Source organism: Egretta garzetta, unplaced genomic scaffold (assembly GCF_000687185.1).
Source record: "Egretta garzetta isolate BGI_Z169 unplaced genomic scaffold, ASM68718v1 scaffold107, whole genome shotgun sequence".
NCBI lineage: Eukaryota > Metazoa > Chordata > Aves > Pelecaniformes > Ardeidae > Egretta > Egretta garzetta.
The window spans coordinates 1,251,627-1,273,209 of NW_009260399.1; the positions used below are offsets into that span (position 1 = coordinate 1,251,627).

At 38.6% G+C, this 21,583-nt stretch overlaps 1 protein-coding gene across 3 annotated transcripts in view; it reads right to left on the reverse strand.

Annotated features, from left to right (window-relative positions):
- ZFYVE28 (zinc finger FYVE-type containing 28) overlaps positions 1-11,477 on the reverse strand; it is an 82,225-nt gene extending 70,748 nt beyond the window's left edge. For 2 of the 3 annotated variants that reach the window (XM_009643189.2, XM_035898669.1), the window contains exon 1: positions 11,343-11,414. The gene's annotated coding sequence lies outside the window, so the exon portion shown is untranslated. Of the gene's footprint in view, positions 1-11,342 lie in introns of all 3 variants that reach the window. The other variant, XM_035898671.1, reaches the window with a different exon arrangement.
- Positions 11,478-21,583: the final 10,106 nt, after the last annotated feature.

The following is a 21,583-nucleotide window of genomic DNA, read 5'->3' on the forward strand; positions in this document are numbered from 1 at the left end:
AAATTATGCCTAAGGAACTATGTGCGATAACGCAGAAATACATGTTTGTGAAGTTTTTTTTTTACAAAAATCAAAGTTTATTTATCTCGTTTGCCCATACTCAACCACATAGCCAAGTAATAAAGCTAAGAGATTTACTGAAACTAAAATGTTTATAACATTTCCACCAAGTGCCTGAGGGCTTGCTTGAATCAAATACTGGGCAATCCACATGCACAGCTGCTAAAGTTATCATAGGACTCTGACCAAACCCCCCCAAATTTACATAAGTATTTTTTTCTGAAATCACTCTATGCATTTCCATTACCACAGTTATGAAACCTAGCAGTCTTAATCCACAGCACTGGTAGATTTAAAAGCCTTTACCTGCTAGGAGAGAAAGAACACACTTTGCATTAAAAAACAATGGAAAATCTGGTTTCACCAAATACAGAGTTAATCGAGAGTTATGTTGAGGTTCTGCAGCTGAAGAAAAAAAACAAAGAAAGGCCAACAAGGTATTATACCACTAATAAAGAGTTATATCCAACAGTTCAACTCAAAACTGCAGAGCCCAAATTTGTGGAGACCTCTTATAATACAGAGTTTCAGGCCTAGGATAATTTCTACTACCTGTATATTTTAAATGAGTGATTTAAGAATCTCCTAAAATTTACATAAGGATAATGCTGCCTTCCTAGTTGAGGAATGCCCTCAAAATTTTATTTTCTCAATTATAAAATATTACATACTTGTAGACTCTTATTTGCGTTGCAGAATAAGCCAACCACAAACATGTTAATTAGATCTACTGAGAGAACTCTTCACATTCCAACTACAGGGTTAAATTATGTTCCAGTCAAATTTTCAAAGTCCCTATAGAGGACAATAGTACAAATAATAAACAGGGCTGACACTGAGGCCAGAGGTTTGTAGGATTATGTGAAAAATGGAAAATATTTTATAATCCCAGTTACCCCGTGAGTGAAAAGCAGACATGAGACTGCAAGCCTGCTAGAATTCATTCTTGTTTATTTATTGGTTGAATGGTTGTAACCAGAGGGTAGTGGTCAATGGCTCAGTGTCCAGATGGGAACTCGTGATAAATGATGTCCTTCAGGGGGCTGTCTTAGGACTAGTACTGTTTAATATTCTCATCAACAACAAACAGTGGGATTGAGTACACCCTCAGCAAGTTTGCAGATGACACCAAGCTGAGTGGGGCAGCTGACATACCTGAGGGATGGGATGTCATCCACAGTGACCTGGAGAAGCTCAAGAAGTGGGCCCACATGAACCTCACGAGGTTCAACAAGGCCAACTGCAAGGCCCTGCACCTGGGCCAGGGCAACCCCCAGTATCAAAACAGGCTGGGAGATGAAGGGATTGAGAGGAGCACTGCCAAGAGGGACTTGGGGATGAAAAGCTGGACATGAACTGGCAATATGTGCTCACAGCCCAGAAAGCCAAACTTATCCTGGGCAGCACTAAAAGCAGCGTGGCCAGCAGGGCAAGGGAGGTGATTCTGCCCCTCTGCTCTGCCCTGGTGAGACCCCACCTGCAGTGCCACGTCCAGCTCTGGGGTCCTCAGCACAAGGACATGGACTTGTTAGAATGGGTCCAAAGGAGGCCACAAAAATGATCCGAGGGCTGGAGCACCTTTCCTGTGAGGACAGGCTGAGAGAGTTGGGGTTGTTCAGCCTGGAGAAAGGAAGGCTCCAGGGAGACCTTATTGTGGCCTTTCAGCACTTAAAGGGGACCTAGAAGAAAGCTGGGGACAGCCTTTTTAGCAGGGCCTGTTGCAATAGGACAAGGGATTATGGTTTTAAACTGAAACAGGGTAGATCCAGACTAGGTATAAGGAAGATAATTTTTTTGCAATGAGGGTGGTGAAACACTGGCACAGGTTGCCCAGAGAGGTAGTGGAGGCCCCATCCCTGGAAGCGTTCAAGTCAGGGTGGGTGGGGCTAAAAAACGTATCTGGTTGGGGATGTCCCTGCCCATGGCAGGGGCGGGGGTTGGACTAGATGACCTTCAAAGGTCCCTTCCAACCCAAAGTACTCTATAATTCTGAGACTATATCAGACCTAACCAGAAGAAAAAAAATAAAAACAAAAAAGACCTCACAGTATCAGAACCATTCTAAAGCAAAAATTACAAGAGCTTACATCAATAAGACAGTTTATCTTAGTGCCTCAGTTGCACAAATCAATTCAACAAGCTTTGCAGCCTAAAGATGATCACTTACGCTTCTACATTAACTACTCTGCTGTTTTATTATGAGCACTATGTAAGTGGAACAACGACAACTTTAGCAGTAGTTACAGAAACCCTGAGGCACCTGAGAAATCAAAGAATACAAATATCTGTTGCTTGGTATTTGCTTAAGTAATCTTCATGCACAGAAATCTCAAGAAGTGAAAATGTATTCTCAGGGCAAAACCAAGAATTTATATTGTGTTCATCATACGGTAGCATCAAGAGCACTACATTTTTAAAATTAAATTCTGGGCTTTTTTCTGAACCATGGCACAAGAAGCAGTATGGACATATAAAAGTAGTTAGCTTTATTTGTTTCACAGCCCTAAGAACCATGTACTTAGGGTAATACTGCTGCTGTTCATCTCAGCACTGCTTTTAAAAATGTTGAAAAAATAGCACTACTCTGTAAAAACTGAAAATCCAGGAGAGAGTAGCTGGGATAAGCAAACTGTAAGCATTCTTAACCAACACAGCACAATTTCTGCACAATTCATTTCATGCAAGTATTTATTTCCCAAACCCTTTAAAATTGGAAGTTTTTATGGGTGCATGTCATGCAAAAAGCATGTACTAACAGAGCCTACCATCCAATGACTGCTCTCCAACATCAAACTTATCACAAGCTGTCTTTATATCAACCGTTCCAGACTTCGATGAAGCAACAGTAACTTGCTAACCCATGTAATTCTCTCAAAAAGGAACATTTTTTTAATTACTGTCTTAAAGTCTGCAATTTTTTTTCCACCAAGAACATTGTGCTGCAATGAACTAACACAAATTCTTTCTGAAGCATAAGTTCGAGGCAGAAGACAGTCGCTGCATCTTTACTCCACAAGAGGAACTTGGAGCTATGACTGAACTATTTAAGCTCTGCTTCTGTCTGTCTGATTATAAAATTACAATGACTGAACAAGCTACCCTAATGGGTATCAGTTTGTTTTCTTCCCATGACCTTGAACTCTGGCCAGTCAATTAGTAGTTTATTGTTAAATTATACACTAACAGTAACAGAAGGGCAGTCTGAAATTCATCTATTCTCTCAAACTCCAAAATATTTTGTAATCCCTCCTTCTAATATGTAGAAGTCCTTGTTGCACCCAATGCACAATATATGTAGATAAACATTTAAAGGCTTCCTTTTGTTTAACAAAAACTCACTTAAGACAAGGTTGCACAATATTCCACAAAATATTCTTCATAATAATCCATTATTCATATTTCAAATACATATGTACACAGTGTTACAGTATTGGTGTTGTATCCCCTGAAAGTAGACTAAATAGTTAATGATTTATGATTTATCTCATAGAAAAAGCCAGCCTTTATTTTAACTTGTAAGTATGTTAAGGTCACAATGAAAATTAAATTCCACTGCTAAGAACTGTCTTTAAAAAATAATTTGCATTCTTGTCTTTCTTATCGTGCTTCCTCAGCATTAAAGAAAAATTAAAGAAAGGGGTTTCTTTCTTACATGATTAAGTGAAAAAGCTTCTAACAGAAAAAACCAGAATTAATCCCCAAATATGGAAATATCACCAAATAAATAATTTGCATGTATTGGTGATCTTGCTAACGTGGTGCTACCATGTACGTATGGAGGAAAGAAGGCAAACTGCAGCATATTTAAGTCATGAGACTACATAAACAATTCAGTGGCTGATACTAAAATTTATCCTTCTTTGCTATAGTAAAAAAAAAAAACTTAAAAAGGAGTAACACAGCAGAGCTGAGAGCAATCCTCTGATGGCACCGTTGAAGAATGTGGAAGAACTATAAAGTCCCTGATAGTCAGACATGTCACATTACATTAATTCCTACAGAAGTGGAGCTGGTATAGTCTCACGCTTAACAAATGTTGAAAAAAGTCAGTTTTAAAATGACCTGGCTCCACTGTCCTTATTTAGCCTTCAAACGCTCTGGGAATTACACCAGTGTGTCTCAGGTTCACTATGTCAATACCAACATGTCAATTTTTCTTAATATAAAAAGTATGGTCAGATAATTCATGACGAAATGAAACATCATCTTATCTTTTTAAATAGAATGTTAGAAGACTTCATAACCTCAGAAATTAAGAGCCTTCTATAGCCAGATTCTCTTTCACAAAGAAGAAAATACTGGTTTTTTTTTTTACTTTCAAGAAAACTTGTGACATCTGGACCAAAAAAAAAAAAATTGTTCTAACTGAAGTACAGATAAAATATTAATTCTGCTCTCCTGTTACCTCGTCATGTTTGAAATGGATGACTACCTCATCTTCCAAAGACAGTGCTTTTTCATAGGAGTTTGTATGCAACGAATGGGGTCATTGTGAGCAGATGGTGTAGCATAACCTCACATCACAGTCCCTTCAATAACATCCTATGGCTTCCCCAGCATGCGCTATTTAATATAATCACATTCCTTTTTTCACTGATAAAAAATTAATTGTATTTTGTATACAAAGATAAGTTCCCTTTTCATTATTTAGCAACTTGCCAATCTAGCTTCAGTTTCACCCTTGTGCATTACTGATTGCCACCTGCGTTATCATTCCATGCTACACCAACTTTTATTTATTTTTAAATATATATATAAAAAAAATATCAACAGTCACACTCTGAAGATCCTTTCCATTTCCCACTACAGATAAATCCACGCATGTTCTATGCCAGAGTTCACTGTAGCTCAGAATTGGTTCTCCTCCACTCAGGAAATTGTATCAGGCATTTTGCAAACCCTGCAACAACTTCGTCATTGTGTGTGGTGGTTTGGGTTTGGTTGGGGTTTTTTGAATAAAAGAAAAAAGCAATCTAGAAATTTACCCATGTATATGGTGAGAGCTGAGGTGAAAGGCAACCAGACTGGTCTCCCTGTATTGGGCAGAAATTGGTAACTACCTTCTGAAGTTGCCCATTACCAAACATCATCGCTGCTTCAATGAGACACTAAGGAGCATGAGATGAACAGCTTACCCCACTTTTAGATTTGTCTTATCCATCCATCTCCAGCTTCAGGACACAAGTAATGTTTTTAAGCTTTTAAGACACACAAAAACCATATTTCAAAGGTGAAGAGTATAATTATATAATTTTTAATTAAAATTTTTATTTTGATTCAACAAGGCCATGGGTGGGGGCTATCTCAAACATCAATACAGGCTGGGCAATGAGTGGATTGAAAGCAACCCTGTGGAGATGGACTTGGGGATATTGGTAGATGAAAAGCTGCACATGGGACGGCAATGTGCACTTGCAGTCCACACAGCCAACCATATCTTGGCTGCACCAAAACCAGCATGGCCAGCAGATCAAGGGAGGGGATTCTGTCCCTCTGCTCTGGTGAGACCCCACTTGCAGTGCTGCATCCAGCTCTGGGGACCTCAGCTCAGGAAAGACATGGGCCTGTTGGAATGGGTCCAGAGGAGGGCCATCAGAGGGGTGGGACAACTACCTTGTAAGGACAGGTTGAGACTGTTGGGGTTGTTTAGCCTGGAGAGGAGAAGGCTCTGGGGAGACCTTAAAGCAACCTTCCAGTACTTAAAGGGGGCCTACAGGAAAGATGGGGAGGGACTCGATCACGGATTATAGTGACAGGATGAGGGGTAACGGTTTTAAACTGCAAGGGGGTAGATTTAGATTACATATTAGGAAAAAATTCTTTACTGGGAAGGTAGTCACGCAGTGGAACAGGTTGCCCAGAGAAGCTGTGGATGCCCCCTCCCTGGAAGTGTTCAAGGCCAGGCTGGATGAGGCTTTGAGCAACCTGGTCTAGTGGAAGGTGTCCCTGCCCACATCATGAGGGTTGAAACTGGATGATCTTCAAGGTCCTTTCCAACCTAAACCATTCTAGGGTTCTAGGATTGGCACTCTGTGACAAAAGAGATTCCCCAGATGGGCTTCTGGCAACATTTTACCCTCTACCATCTTATTACTCATTGTTTCTCACAGCCCATTTTTACCCTCTTTCCACACTCTACCATAAGCTCCTTCAGCCTGTAGGTTCAAACCACTCTAACATGTGCTCCTTTATGATAAGGGCAAAGCTTTGTTTTCACTGACACTTGAATCTCAACTCATAATGATGCTTTCAATTGTTAAATTGAGCTGGAAGAAATATGGAGATTAAGTCTGGTTGAAACATTTTTTATAACATTCACCATGTATTTTATATTGCTACAGAAATTGAGACAGACAAGTGATAACAACACAACACTGAAATATGCTTCAGCTTTCTCCAAGGGCTCAGATTCCTCAGCAACATTAACTTACACTGTGATAAATAATGAGGTTCAGATTCATAAGTGTCTGCTTGTCACCCACTATATGGAGGAGTGACCCATGCATGAAGCAGCCCACTAAAGGCTACATTTTAAAGCCTAATGTTACAGCAAACTGAAATTGCTGATAGATGACTTGAAAATGCTGGACCACCAACTGCAGTAATTCAAGAGGTGCTTCCCAAGCAGGCAAATAGCTGGAAAAGAGCAAAGAGCCAGTATAATGTGCTACCACTCAACGCAGTCTCAATCACTCCTACCAGTGAGCCAGAAACAGTCATGTTTCACAAATATTATAAATTCCCTGGTTTACTTTTCTGTGGCATGGTGCGAGAGGGTAAGAGAGCTGGGCAAGTCTATGGTTTGCTGCAGGTCAGTGCCCTGGCAGGGGCAAATTCCTTCCTAGTGTGCTTTAGCAGATCTAATTACGCATTGCTGAGACACAATCTGCAGTTCAAGGAATAATTCTGATAAATCCATGCTGGGAACTGACTCATGCTATCCTGAGACCTTGCACTGTATGCCGAGAAATAATTCTCAGGACACCCAAAGAGCGAGCAGGGACTACGATCCTGACAACACTTTCACAATGTAAAGTACTTAAACACAGGTTCCGTGTTTACCTATCGAGTCCTAACAAAATTCCAGGGTTAGAAACAAAGGAGGTTTTTTACTCTTTACTCTTAAACAAACCCAGTGAAGTTCTGTAATATGTAACATAAAATCTAATTCCATTTACATGGCTGAGAAATGGTTTTAAAACAGTTTATCAACTCAAGTAGCAAGATATTAATCAATGTGAAAATAGCAATGAACAAGGCAAATTAATTTTCAAAGTGACTGCAAATGCATGAGTGATTAATTAAAAACGTACACAAAGTACCATTACTTCTTATGAAATTCAATACTGTGAGATGTTGGGAGCAGCATCGAAAAAGACACCTTATTAAAACCCTAGTATAAAAATACTTCAGTGAATTATTTGTGTTGCAAGGGAAAAACCTCTGATGAACCAGCACTGCATATTACTGAAGATCCACAGATGCAAACATCTTTTTCTTAAAAAAGTACGGCCCCTCTATTACCATCAATCAAGTTCAGCAAACCAAAGTATGACTTCCTAGCTGCCCTTTTTTCATTTATGAAAAACTTAATAGCTTTTTATCATGCATCTCTGTACGCTTACATTATTGTTGATTTTAACAGAAACAACTAGAAGAAGTGGCTTATTCTGTTGGACAGGTATTGACCACACAATAAATGCAAGGTACTGTATTAATAGATATGTTATGTTCCTGTAATATTCTACCATGCAAACACCAAAGTGAAATGAGGAATGTCATTTTTAAAGTAGGCTACCATAACTGTAAGAAGTGTTATATCACATTAACGTGAAAATGAAAAGTGAAGCTTTGACAACAATTACCTTGATTCTTATTTATAGATATATACTACTCAGCATCACACTATACAGTCAGCTCACAACATCTGAAATCCAAGTTGCAAGATCTTCAGAAGTTTTGAAAAGTTAATTTACTACAAAAAGTGTGATTTTTATCATCAAATAGTATTGAGGCAAACCAGTGTAACACAACATTCAGAGTTGCAGTTCTTTACTAAGAAAGCATCAACAGTCCTGAAGACTGAAGTTCTCTGCATATCCATGGGAACCCTACAATGCATCATACCTTCAACTTGCCTTGACTGATACTGCCGGTTTTGTTAAGATAGAAAACACAAACTATGTCCACTATAAAGCATCAGATCCCTTAGGCAGAGTCCTTTTGTTTTGCCTGAATCTCTTCACATACTATAGTAAATTTGGAGCTCTAAGAACAGTACCAAAAGTTGACAATATAGACAAAGATCTAAAACTTTGCTCTTCAGATATAGGTAAGATCCAACAGGATAAAACCTCTGTCTAAGAAGAATCACAGTTTGTAAAGACTTGTTGGTCTTTTGGGGGAAAAAAAAAACAAAAACCCACACTAAAGACATTTCTTTCCTGTAGTTAATAAAACAAAATAAAATTTCAAAACATCACCTATTAGTCAAGCAGAGACTATCAGTAAATCATCTGAAAATAAGCAACCCAGGAACAATGAATTAAATGCAAAACCAGATAAAAAGGAAGAAGGTCAAGAGATTTTAGAAATCTTTGTCCCTAGAAAACACTAAAGTCTGACAGAAAAAACTATGCCCCTGTAAAATTTATGGAAATATAAAGTGGGAATAATCTGGTAACCTTAATAATGCATGGGAAAATAAAGGACAACAATAGAAAAAAAGTAATCCTGCAAAGACTTTGAGTCTGGTTAACTATGTTCTGTGGTCACAAGTTCCTTTTCAAAAGCATTGCTTGAAGAGTGAGAAAAGGCACTTTCTTTAAAAAGGCCTGAGAATTGTACGACTGTTGTTGCAGATATCACAGAGCTATTGCACAACGTAGCTGTTACCCTGCTTTCACATGCACAACCTTCCATTACAGTCATTTTGACCCCAGGGCTGGCTGTTTGTTCGCCATCTTCCTCAAACTCCACCATACCTTAGGCTAAAACGAGGCTAATACCTTAGGCTTAGGATTTTGCCTCTTACCATGCAATATTGATTAGCAAATACCTACATTCAGAATCCTTCGTAAAATACTGCTCCTTCTCTTGTTTGGCATTTACATGATAAGTTCTTAAAAGGAAAAAAAAAAAACCAAAACCCATTGCTTTTACACAAAGGGCTACAAAATAATGTAAGTTCTAATTAGCGAAGCCGTTTTTGACATGACATTTGATGATGATCTGACCTGTTCTGCAGAACTTTGAAAATTACAAATTACAGAAATAGCTACATGAAAAAAATAAAGCCATCTCCATCTTTTCTTTCAGCTTGAGCAACAGATTGTTTTAGTAACAGCAATCTGTTTGACAAATGAAAAGAAGAAATTACCAGGCATCAGAAGGTATTAAGAGTCACAAGGTGGTGAGTCACTGCGTAACAAACCAAGCGAACTGACCAAGGAACTCTCCAAGTCTGTATTTCCTGCATTCCTACAGGTGAAAGAGAAGCTACTTTTTGAACAGAACAGCTCCTCAGGTCTGCCTACACTACAAGAAACAAATTGGAAAGCCCATGCCCCTGGAGAGAAACAGGGACTAGATTGTCATCTTCAGGGATAAAACAATAGACAAGGAGAACACCTTGACCATGATATTCTTCATCCATCCTTATAATCCGAAAACCTTTCCTAATCAAACAGTCTGGAAAGAATTTGCCTAGAAAGTCTGTGGAATGTCCATTACTGGAGGTTTATAAGAACAAGTCAGATAAATATTTGTGAAAAGGGATTTGAGCACAGCTGATCCTTCACACAGAAGATTGAAGTCAATGATCTCTCAAGATAACTCTCACCCTTGTTTTTTCTCTGCTCCAAGTCACTGAATTTTGACTGCTACTAAACTCAGTTTCCAATTTGGTAAAGCCTTAAACTCCTCATTTTTCTCTACTGATAGTACAGTAGGAAACTGAAGATATTCAAAGTAGACAGAAGTATTAAAATTGTTTCTGACATAACAATACATTGACTGTCAACTCTTTCTCTAAGTGCTCTTCAAAAAACTGCACTTTTAAAGTTTAGTTTTCTTGCAAGCAAGCATATAATATCTCATGTTTCTTTTTAAGACTCAGTTAACTTATTAACAGACTCATCTTAACTTGAGTAGTGATGAAATTTTTCCACATAAAGAAGTTTGGTAGATTTTACTATTACTCACAGTAAGAAATTCTAGCACGGGATGAGTCAAAATACATCCTTTACACTTAACTGCCACTTTTTACTTGGTGGAGATGTAAATGAATCTTTATTACTATGGTCTTTCCACTTCCAATTCTCCTGAGTTGACAGCAAGTATTTACATTTCATACAGAAATCCCCCTACCACCATGGTGTATTCTGGACTTGAACCTGTTTCAGTTTAAAATGTTTTTCTTGGGTGTGACTGGGAGAAGAAGTATCAAAGCATTCATGCAAGTACAAAAGTAGTTTTTACCCCTAACAATTATTGAAAAACTTGTTGTAGAATGGCATACAGCATGACAGGGAAAGTTATACTTTATCACTTGTTTTTCAACTTCTGAATTGTTTTTCTCAATAAATCAAATACAAAGCCATCCAAGTTACAGAGCTAAACTTAACTGAATTGGTCTTTGCAGTCTCTGGCTCTTCTCCCTTCAAGTCTTGCTCAAAGTACTTTCAGCAAATACTACCAGGAATCTCTTTTTAGGCAAACTATATTATATAACAGGAACTTAGAGACAGGTTCATACTTCTGAAACAATTTACAGATAAAACCCCTCTTTTGCTTGGTTCCTCAGAAGTTCTTCTCATCTTTAAGACTTCTTACATGAAGCAGATAATACTCATGCAAAAATCAGCAAAGCTATGTGCTGTCTTCACGTAGTTCATTTACTAATGAAAAGCTATTGGATTCATGAGGTATGAAAGCTGAGCATCTACAGAAGACATGGCTACTTTATACGGCCTGAAATGTTGAAATATTTCCCATGTTCTAGTAAGCTCTGTATGCTTGCTTTATATAAAGGAAACAAAGTCTTTAATATATGTTCTTATTTAAGGGAAAGCATCAACACACTCTTAAATGAGATGTAGTTGATTTAATTTATTAAGAGTGTTTTCAAAAATATACCCTTTAAGCTAAGGAAAGGCATATATCTACCAAAGGTTCATTTTAAAGGGACATGACAATAAAAACTAGTCCATACAATAAATAATGTAATACATTTAATGTACAGAAAAATGTCAATGAAATCAGGAAGGTGCCATTTTGATTACCTGACAAGAGCGAAACTGGTTGACTAGCAGTGTACATCTCTGTGGGTCTTTTCTTCCATCCAAACTGTCCAGTTCAGCTGCTACTTGATTTAGTTCCTCATCAGCGTAATAGAACTGAGCAAGGAGCTGCGGGTCTGTTCTCTGTATTGAAGACAGACATAGAAAATATTACATTATTTTTGCAAATAAAAACCCTACTTCAGCTAATTGTATTTATTGTGATTCCTCCCCCCGAAGCCAGACAAGTAGCATGGTTGCATGGAAAAGAATGATCGAGACATTTACGCACACTTACAATTTTTTTTTTTACCTTGGGGGGTGGGGGGGAAATCACAATAAATATAATGGGGCATTACTCAGCTACCATTATCTCCAAAACTATCCTGGCATTCTGACTACTTGCAGCATAATTATCTGCTGGAGCAAACAACTGAATCGCCTCTTTTGTTTATTAAACAGAAGTAGATTTCAGTTCTAGGCAAAACAAGAGAAAGTTGCTTTCCAAGTTAAAACAAACAAACAACACACCCACCCCACCCCAAATCTATCAAGCAATGTGATAATCTATCAAGCAGCGTGGTAACTCCTGCAACAGGATGCAGTGTTACCCGGTCAGAATCCTCACTTTGAGGATCACGAGAATCAAGTCACCGAAGGGGAAGGTATTGAATCTATCAGATACATTAACTAGGGCCAAATAGATGTAAAGACTTCAAAAAGCAACCAACATGACTGAACAGGCATTAGAGAGAGAAAACTACGCCACAAGTCTTCCAAGTGGTGAAGAACAGAATTATCACAACGGATTTTTGACCACGTTAAAACAAAACAGCAATTACAATAGCAAGAACAAAAATAAAGGAATGCATCATCAAAAATATTGAGAAATAATAATAAAAGTTTGCCCTATGAAAGGGTTTGGTTTTTTTTTTTTTTAATATTAACAGCTGGAAATTCTGATCTCCATGAAAACTTTAATCAAAAAATTAGACAAATTGTAACAGAGATCAGTGTGTGTGGAGGGAAGAAGTAAGAATTTTGACTCTTAAAAGAGAGTGGAGATACAAGCAGGAGGAGGGAGGGAGCAGCTTTTTGTAAGTGCCAGCAACTTGGTGAGACTCATGGTCTCAGGTAAGCACAACCTCATATTATTTTGAAGTAGTCAGTAAAACATAGACAAGATTTGCAGGAGATGTGTATAAAATGAAAATAGTTGGTTTTAATCACAGTATAGGAAACATTAAGACTATACTAACTGGAGACTGGGAATTAGAATTAGTTGCCACTAGATGACAGGAAAAGCACCCAATACTACAGAAAACAAATATCTACGAAGTATCTGAAATTATTATTACCACACTGAAAAGTGAAACAAGGCAAAAATAAGTTTAGAAGGCCCAGGCTATGTATAAAACCAGTAAATATATAGACCAAGCTGTATGGAAGCAATTGTCAGAGACTTAAACATTGAATTAACATAGAATTAACATAGATAAGAACTTCCAAGTCGAGAAAACCATCGGATAAAAAGAAACATTGCTTTTTATAAACTAAAAAAAAAATAGTAAAAGCATAGAAATTATCAAGAGGCAACACATTTTAAATGACAACTAATGAAGATGCACAAGATAAGTACATCAGAGCCAAACATGTACCGACAGAAAAAAGTGTAATACAACACAAATTAGTCAGCAGTAAACCAGAAGATAACATCACTTTAAAAGACAACATCACCAAATGCAACAAATAGCAAAGGACAAAACCACTGAGGGTATAAGGAAGAAGGATATGCTGTGAACTATAGCCTTTTCCATCTGAAACACAGAACATTTCCACTGTTGTTAAAGGGTAAGATACCAACGTTCTTAAGGGACGGCATATAGAATCATAGAATCACTTTGGTTTGAAAAGACCTTTAAGATCATTGAGTCCAATATGGATGCAGCGGGATCAGAAACGCTGCCGCTAGCAAAGCACAGTTTGCAGCACTAGCTGAGATGATAAAGGTGCTGGAGAGCTGAGCCTCGTGCTTCACCCACACCCAGTCCTGCAGCACCCGTCCAGAAGACACGAGCTGTTTGCGATCACACAAAAAGTTCAGTAGCAAACCTCTGCCAACATCAGCGAAGGTTCAGAAGTGGCAAAGCACAATAGATGCCCATCAGGAATACTTGAAAAAAACCCAGTTATTTTTGCTTCATACTTCCAAAAAAAAAAATTTCTCAACAGAAAGTATCACAACATATTGTTAAACTCGCTATTTTAGCCTCAGCAAGATACAGATCCTGCAGAACAATCCTTTCAGGCCTTCACAGTACAACAGCATTAAAACCTGTGCAGCTGTTTAGTCCCTGAAAAGGAACAGCAAAGTATTAACACTTCCTGAAGAGAACAATATACATCCTCCATGCTTGACAGGACCAAGGAGTTAACTACTCCAAGTATTTTTTATTGCCGTAAGACGTAAGGAAAAAAGATTCGGTCTTATAAGTGATGCTAAATACTGCCTCAGTGTTACGTGCTGGACTGGTTCTCAGTCAGCAATTCCAAGTCCTCCCTGAAAGCGAAGGCGCTGACTGCTGCTCCTGCAGGCTTTAGCTGTGCACAGAGTGAATCCAAGGCTGCCTTCATCGCTGCGAGCCCTCACGCTGCTCAGCAGCTTCCTGCACCACCGCCTCACACCACCCAAATTCTGAGCCACCTCAGAACTGAAACATCTTTTCAGGCAGTTGAAACGTAGTAATGAAAGCGTTAGGGTGTTTTTCTTCTTTAAACAGCCACTTTCTACAAAATAAAGAGCCTTTCCAATCATAAGCTTCTTCCTCTTAATCCTTTCAATTCTGTCTTTTATTAAGCAGTTGCAGTGCCCTAAGCATAAGCTGCCAAAAAATTAGTGTCTTGACTAATGTCTTCACTTACAGCCTTGATATAAAGGTGCTCAGGGAGAAGCATAAAGCTTGCGATATATGGTCAGGGAAGCAAACAAAACTCAAAATGAATGATAATAAGAGGGAGAACCTATAATTGAAATCCTAAATTTAATTTTGTTGTTCTAAATTTCTGTATTTATAAAGTAAGGCTTAGTAAAGCATTTCTTTCAGCACTTCCCCTCCCCAATTATTTTTACTATTTCTGATTTTTACATTTTCCTTCAGTATTTATTTACATCCATTAAAACTTTCCAGACAAAGTTGTTAGCCAAAGATGCAGGAGTTCACGTGTAGAATTGTGGCAGAGCATGACTGCTGGCACAACTGCTGATTTATAAGCCTCTAAATTGCACTGCAGAATCAAAACAAGGCAATTTATTAAACTGGTCTCAAGCAAAACAAGTAAGACTGAGATACTCAGCTCCCGCGTGGCTGATCTTTTAAATTGGAGGAACAAAAATTTTAATTGAGTTCTCTCTACTGTGTTATGTTTGGTGTGGATTGGTAGAATGATCTTTGATTAATTGTGTCAATCATATGTGGTCCCTGGCAAGCCGAAGCTGCGTGAAACTAAATCTCTTAGCAGGGGGCCTTTTAAAGCAAATAACCACAACTTTCTAAATTCAATTTGTTCCAATTGGTAGCAGAAAATAAGAGATAGTGCCATGCTCAATGCCAATTTTTACTTTCAGTTTATGCAAAAATACAGTTCAAGTAATTCCATCCAAATTACTTATTATTCTTTGACAGAATAAGAATTAGTAATTCCCATCCTCAGCTGCTCAAATTAATAGAAAGACTTCATTTGAAAGTACCTGACAGAGAACCTACCACTTATCCTGATAGTTTGGTTCAGGAATTTAATCACATTTGCCATCTCATGTATCTAATTTCATTTTGATTTGCTGGACTTCAGCTTCTAGGTACCAGTCATTTTGCCTTTTTCCACTAAAGCACTGAGTACTGATGTTACTTCTCCTTGCTTATTTCTGCATCCACAGACTGCAGGAGCTCCTTCAACCGTATCACCACTGTAGGTTGCACATATGGTTTGGGGATTTTTTGTTGGTTGGGGTTTTTTTGGGGGGCTGTGGAAGTTTTTTTTATGTGGTGGTATTGTTTTTAATCTGTTATTATCCCAACACCCTCCTGAGTTTGAATTATCCAGGTGGGAGTCTCATGCTGTAAGTACACTCTGCATTCCTTCTGTCTAATGTTTCTTTATAGTCCATATCTAACATTCAAAAGGATTCAGCCCACCAAATGATCCAGCTTATTCTGTGTAGCTCTACTGCCAGCACGTAATTTATCACACCATGGGACCACATTCTCCATAGATTTGAAACCATCACTTCATATGGGGGTCGTAACTCATTATACATTGACTATCACTCCAGTCAGTACAAAGACAGGAATCAGCACACCATCAGTTTGGGTTTTGGTTTGGGTTTTCTTTTTTTTTTTTTGGTTTGTTTTTTTTTTAAACATTTAGCCATGTCACATAATACCATCATTCATCTTTTTTTATGAAAGATCACTCACTGACTATTTAAAGATTTTTACTTTTTATTAGGTACCACTCATGAGGTCAGAGATCAAAATCAGAAGACGACGGCCTGCCATCCACAAGGTCAGCATGGAACAGTCCACATGAAAAAGCTGTATGAACTATTCAACTGGTTACACTCTGGTTTTGCTCGTGAAAAATTGCCAACGAATAGTGACTAAGATTAGGTTAGTTCAGTTTGTTGCACAATGAATTCTGATTTGATTTTTCAATCAGGATTTATATGACTACAAGAGAATGTTAAAAAGGAAAACATCTTAAATTAAGAGACCTGTTAGCTACAGGTTATTAGGTAAGTAACAGGTCTATAAGATTACTTACTGCACGTTATCGGATGAAAAGATGCTGTTCTCACATCTTATAAACAAGCTGGTCTATCAAAAGCAGAAGCTGTCACTAAAAAAAGTGTCAACTAACTGAGAAAAGAAGAAATCCTAGCGCAAGCTTCTCAACACAGGACAGAAGTAAACAGCTAGACCAAAAACTGATACTACAACGAGAAGCCAGGGTGCTGAGAGATCAATCTCAAACCATATAGTAATTCAGGAATTTAAGAATTGTCTTGGAAATAAAGTTTCCAGAAATAAGGGTTCTTCTTGGTGAGGATTTCCTCCTCTTGAAACAAAACTGCAAGCATCTTTTGCATGATTTTTAACAAGCAGCTTTCAAGTATTAATACTGCTTCTTTTTTGAGTAACACATAGAATACGCATCATCTAATGAACATAACTGACAGCAGCCCAGAATTTGAACACAAAAGGGAATGTTTCCCCCAGGTTTCCACGAGGCTTTGTAGGGAAGTAAAGATATTGTTCAGGCTGTTTCTTCTACTGACATCACAGCAGGAACAGAGCCCCACCACCACCTCAGAGAGACAGAAGACATCATCACCCCAAATGAGCCAAAGAATAGACTGCAGCAAGGGAACCATGCAGATGAGCAAGATCCCAGCTAGTGATACAATTATCTTGTGATGCCTGTCAGTTATCCTCAGGAAAATAATATTCATCATATTTGAATTGCTGATCTAAAGGCTTCAGAACAACAGCTAAACCCCAACCCTGCTTAAAATAAAATCCATGGACCCAAGATGAAAGGCTCCAGATTTCCCTTTGTTCACTGGCACTTTTCCAGCACCAAGCATTTATATCTCTCCCACACGCTCTGAAACCCTGACTCGATCCCTATGGAAAGAAACTACACGGAAAAGCATTAATTATATGCATTTTGCTGACGGTAAATCCAGATTGTTTTTTGACAAGTGAACAAAGTAAGCCTACATCTATCAGGGTAACTTTTCAAGTAGTACTTGTAATGGTAAAAGGTGCACTTTATACAAGTACATGTATTTTATTACACATTGCAGCAACTGCATTCGCAATCACAGGACAATATTGGGTGATAGCCCACATGCCATAAACTGCAGTAGGTGCCACAGGACACTACCCTTCCTTAGCCAGGCAGATTAACAAACATCAACCGCCTGCTCAGCAACTTCTATTCTGCTACAACTGATGCTGCAACTCTAATGGCCAAAGTGAAAAGTTTCAGAGAAAGGCCAGGGCACTGGCATCAGTGGAACTGTCTCTCATCTATGTTGCTTCCTTTATTCCCCCTTTGGTAAGAGGAAGGGTGTTATAAATGTCTCTATTACTGAGGGCTCAGTTGTTCTCAGTCTAAATCTGTTGTCTCCTATATTTTCGGGGAAGGGAAAGAAGTGCATTGTCACACGCCCAGACAAAAAAGGATCGACATCAAGCTTCCCATTCCCTGAAATAAATGCTGCTATTATCAGACAGTGCCAAATACGAACAATTACTGCGTAGCACAGAAATCAGAAAAGGGATTTCAGAAGTGAAAACATACTCCTTTTGAGGTGTGAATTTGGAAGAGCTAGAGATTAAGAACTCGCTCCTACTCTGCAGTGTACAGAAAACACCACCTAACATTTTAGAAAACAACTCATGTATGAGATGACAACGTGTTCTGTATACGACAAAGCAAAATTAGGTCCAACTAATTTTAAATATAGCCAGTGATGAGGGCAACATAGTATTTTTAAAGCTTAAAACTGATGCTGCATGTAACTAGTTTTAAGCTAATTAAACTTAATAAAGACTTACATAACATTATCAGAAAAAAAAATGGTTTTGTTCAGAAGTAATAGGATTTAGGCAAAGTCCCAAGTTTATTCATTGCCAGTGTGAAAAGTTACAGACTTACAGTGACAGAAACTTATCCAGCTGAAAACTGACTACACCAGTCCCATTTGCACTAGTAGGCTTAACTGGCAGGTGACAGGTTCCAAAGATTTAAGGTATTTCTTCAGAAAAAGATACCAGCAAGTTGTTGCATCAGTTCATTTACCACCTCCCATGTAAGCAAATGTACTCGCATCCTTTCTTTGGACAGGTCCTTTGAATTTTTCATCCATTTCCAAATGCCAGTAAATAACAGTAACAAACAATCATTCTCTAACAGGTAGGGGAGCCAAAACTTCTGATGTTTAAATTCAAGTTTTTAGTAGCAAAAATATTTCTTCACATTAAATGTAATAGGAACTTTGCTACTTCAAGTACACCGTTGTTCTGGGGGCTTTTTTGTTTGGTTTTGGGTTTTTATTTAGGTGGGTTTTTTTTTTTAGTCTACTGACTACCTGAAATGCTATTCATTAAGGAAAAAAGGGGAAAAAAATCCCTCAACATTTGTATTTTGTAGAATGTAATGAAGTCCTCAACTGGTGTTGCACATGCATAAAAAGAAAAGGGAGTCAAGGATGAATACAGCATTTGTTAATTGGTCATGAGGCTTCAATAAAAAACAAGCACTGTGAGAAAAGCTACAGCCTGGTTAAAGCTTTGCCAGCTGCCCTGTGTTTATCTACAGAATATCATTACACAAGCAAGACAGACAGGTGAGCAGGTTGTTAACACAATAAAATGCTAGCAGCACCTTAAGCAAAAAAAAAAAAAAAAAAAAAAAAAAAAAAAAAAAAATCAGTGAGATAATTATTTATTAGACAACAAAAATCAGGTGAATGAGTTTTTGCAATACTGGCACACTCTCCCCAAACACATTTGAGTGCTTGTTTTCCCCTACAGAATGGTATAAAACCACCACCACCCCCTGAAAAAGGCAAATCAGAGAGTGGTTACACTGAACTAGAGTAGCAACGCAGTCGGTTTTCACTCATGAGGGATTAAGTCACCATACAGAGTTTCTATTTTTGAGTGTTCATAATACTAATCTAGAAAAGCATGTGCTCAAATCCATATTTTCTGGGGGAAGTACATAAGCATACGCTGGACACATATTACTCAAGCTTTCGGGCATGTACTCTGCTGAATAGGAGTGGTCTGCCGCTGAAACGCGGCTTTGATTTCTAGGAAAGAACACAGACTTCAGGAAGATGAAGGGGTTTTGCTGTAGGGAAGTCACCACACTATGCAGGCATGACAGAGCAGCCACTTATTCCACGTGAAAAGTGGGTAACCTGCAATGCTACCTCCTCCCTCAGCTATTTTTAATTAGTAAGAAATTAATCTTCCCCAAACTGAGTCTGTTTTGCCCATAATGGTAGTTGGTAAGTGACCTCCCTGTCTTTACCTTGACCCATGAGCTTTTTCACCCTATTTTCTCCCCCTGGCCTGCTGAGGAGTGGGGTGAGAACACAGCTGGGTGGGTACCCGGCAGCCAGACAAGGTCAACCCACCCCACTGAACTTGTAAAACACATACCAAAAGCCTCCTCCTGCAGCTAATCTCCCAGAGTTTGACCTTAAGATAGTCACATTTCATTCTCAGCTGCTGCAAGAACATGGAGTTTAAAGGACAAACATTAACTCAGAAACAGCAAATTCAGCTTTGTCAGGATACGTATTGAAATGGACAACCCCCTCTCTAAATGCTTTTAAGCAGTTTGCTTCGGATTTGTCTAGATTTTTGTACTTAAACATTACACTAAGTATCTTTTCAAACAAAATAGATTCTGCAGTGGTTTTAGTGATTTGTTACCTATTAAGAGGAAAATAGCCAATTTAGCTCCCTGGGCTTGTTGATTGATTATGTTCAATTCCAGATCTAGAGCTCCCACCTTACACAGAGGAATTGTGTGGCATTTGGAAGCGGCATCCAACTATTTATCCTGCAATAAGGCAAACCCTCCATCTTGCTACACTGCATGTCCTTACAGCTTTCTGCATTAGAGGACTTTTTAACCCGCTATAGTAGTGTTATAACATGTTTTATGGATGTGTCTATTTGTAACAATGACCTCTTCTTGGACACATCCTCAATGTTAATGTCTTTCTAATTATTAGTTTGCTATACCCTTTTTTTCCTTTCAGAATTAGACTTCTATTCTAAAGAAAGAAAATAACAAAAAACCTGACAAATCCCAAACACTTCAAAACCCCCACTTTGGGCAGGCAGAGGATTGCTTTTGCAGCCTCTTTTCAGCTCCATCTTGTTTTAGCATGTACAGGAGGGTTTTTTCCCCTCCCAGGTCTGTAGTTCCAGTATTTTGCTCATGCTTAGCAGACCTGGTAGAATGCCAGTTTTGCCTTGCTGTTCATTACCGACCTGTTTTGAACAATCTGCCATATAGAGCATTTTACTTCTGGATCATGAAATAAATGTCTTAGTTAATCAGGGCATAGACAAAACTCTAACAAGACGGAAATCTGACCCAGCAACGAGTTCAAGCCTGCTGACGATAAAAGAGTTACTCCACAGCCTTTCTCAGGTAGCAGCAGGCATAGCACATTCCTAAGGCTTCTTCATATTGAAAGTGCATTTTTATTTTTCTTTGCCTCAGCAAACTTGCTTATGATGAGTCTGAGGTGTTCCATATCGTATTTTAATAAAAGCACAATCATCTGTGTGAAGTTGCTCATACATAACCTCATTTGCCTTGTAGGAGGCTTCCAGTAAGCTCAGGTTGAACACCTTGCCAGATGTTCAGGATTTAACTACCTTGGCATCATCTCACTAGCACAATCAATCATTGCAACAAAAAGATTTCATCAGAACTTTGTTCCGAAACGCATCTGTTCAAGCCCAGCGATGAAAGAAACAGCCCGCACAGCCCCCAGCGCAGAAACTTTTCCCAGCTTCTGCCTTCTGACAATAATGAATGTCTGCGTAAGTAAGTCTTTTGATCTTATTTCCACTATTTCAGCTAAATCATATAAACAAGTAGCTTCCCGAGTGCCATTATCAGTCAAACTGGGTTTCCTATTCTGTTTTCCAATCAATAGCAAGCTCCAGTTGATATTTGTCTTCTGCTCACCACAGCCCCCATCTGTGGACACTCAGCCATGTCTAACAACAAACACATTCAAGCCACAGTCCTTCAGTCGGAGCATTTGACATCACCTCTCTAAGGAAACCCTCACCTCCATTTATGTAGGAACCTACCTGAAGTTTTCGGGAACTTTTAGGAACTTCATTGCTTTTAAGGACTTGATATGGAGATTAGTATCCTTTTTCCAAGCACGCTTCAACATGAATAGTGGCTTTGAAAATTACCAGAAGGTGGCCAAGAAGAGAGGAGAAAGGCACCAGAAAGACCAACAGCAGGACCGCACAGAACTTTAAACCATGCTAAAAACTTCTGAAACAGTCCATCAACAAAAAAATATATTCAAGCACGCAAAAAGCATATATTTGCCAGAAGACAGTAAACTAACTGGATGGCAGAGCATGGGAGAAGGCTCACCTGCATCCCTGCTCCCACCCGCCACT